This window comes from Garra rufa, chromosome 16 (assembly GCF_049309525.1).
Source record: "Garra rufa chromosome 16, GarRuf1.0, whole genome shotgun sequence".
Lineage (NCBI taxonomy): Eukaryota > Metazoa > Chordata > Actinopteri > Cypriniformes > Cyprinidae > Garra > Garra rufa.
The window spans coordinates 22,512,465-22,514,005 of NC_133376.1; the positions used below are offsets into that span (position 1 = coordinate 22,512,465).

The 1,541-nt window shown below is 36.4% G+C and overlaps 1 long non-coding RNA gene across 1 annotated transcript; it reads right to left on the reverse strand.

Annotated features, from left to right (window-relative positions):
• Nucleotides 1-226: 226 nt before the first annotated feature.
• Nucleotides 227-1,123, reverse strand: LOC141288178 (uncharacterized). The gene is made up of 3 exons (XR_012339631.1): nt 952-1,123; nt 597-682; nt 227-318 (listed from the first exon to the last, which is right to left on the reverse strand). It is a non-coding gene; the product is annotated as an uncharacterized lncRNA (long non-coding RNA).
• Between the last annotated feature and the right edge of the window lie 418 nt (nt 1,124-1,541).

The following is a 1,541-nucleotide window of genomic DNA, read 5'->3' on the forward strand; positions in this document are numbered from 1 at the left end:
AAGTTAAAGATACCTGAAGCAGCTGCATTTTGCTGTTTAAATGCTGGTTTAATAGAAATAATTTTAATGCGCATGCAAACTCAATCTTGATGGTAATAAAAAACATTCCCAGGAAATAAATACCTTACAAATGTGTACTTTAAATACAATATAACTTGCTTAGGATAAAAGCATCTGAAAAATGCATGAATGTAAATGCAATGTAAAACAAAATATGTTTTAGGTTACCTTATTCTGCATGTCTGTAAAATGGACAGCTGGCTGTATGATGATTCTGCATCTGATGGTCAGCATCCAGTTAGTGCTTGGAGAAATCTCCTGTAACAGACAGTGTCACAACACCCTTTTAGTGTTACTATAGTTTATGATCAGAAAAGACAACTACTGTACAGTAATACAATTTACATTTTTAATAAAATAAACATTTATAATATTTATTAGCAAAACTTGCTATATTAATATATTGCTAGCTCGTTACTCTCTTTAAAAAGTTAACCTGTTCTGCAAGTCAGTGGAGAACAGCAGCCTGTGGCTAATTTGGCTAATTTAGTAACGTTAACATTAACTTAGTTAAATTGATGAAAGGGGAAGCTCACCTGTTGTTTGCACCGCGACGACGGCAATCACCAGAAAAGACTCTAATACACCTCCGATGCAGACGACATGACCACGAGACCACAAACTTGAAAATAAAACACAAAAGATGCAGTTAACCGCGGTGTTCAGTTTTACCTCAGTGTTTCATGTTAGCGCGCTGTTTATGTCACGTCTGTCACTGAAGGGACCGTCTATAAAGTTACATACGACATTCATACACACATTTCTTACTTAAACATCATTTGAAGAGAATTACCTTGCTAGCTATAAAGAGGCAGCGTTTAAAAGATATTATGCTGCTCTGTGACTAACGTTAAGTTTGTCAACTTCGGCTTACTGACATTATTAGCTTACCAGTTCATGTTATCGTCGATACTATGGCAGTCATTCACAGAAGAAGATCCAAAATACACCTCCGCGCTCCGACGTTACAGACGACATCCAGACCAGAAACTTGAAAATAACAAACAAAAGAAGGGCTTGAAAATACAGTTTAAAATCTCCACAGAAACAGTGGTGTTGCTTAACGCACTTTACCTCAGTATTTCACCTCAGTTTGCTGTTAAGCTTGAGTAAGGGCTCGTCAGACGAACTAACTTGCATTAAAGGGCAGCCGAATATACAAACGTGTTTCTCAGTTTAAATAAAGTTTATTTCGTCTAATATAGGTCACCTTAATTTACTCACCAGTCCATGTTTTCACCGTTATGGCGGCGCCCCAGCCGTCAGTCAGAAAAAAAAGGCTACCGACATGAAAAACACGATGAATATTGTTAGTTTGCTGTTAACAAGTGAAAACAAATTAAAATTGTTCAGTTTTTCATAAAACAGAAATAATATACTAACCTTTTTGTCGAGTTATTGATGCAACATTTCTCTTTTGTCCTTTTTACCGCCACTTCCTCTCAACAGGAGAAAAAAAATCTCCCTTGCCATTGGTCAAT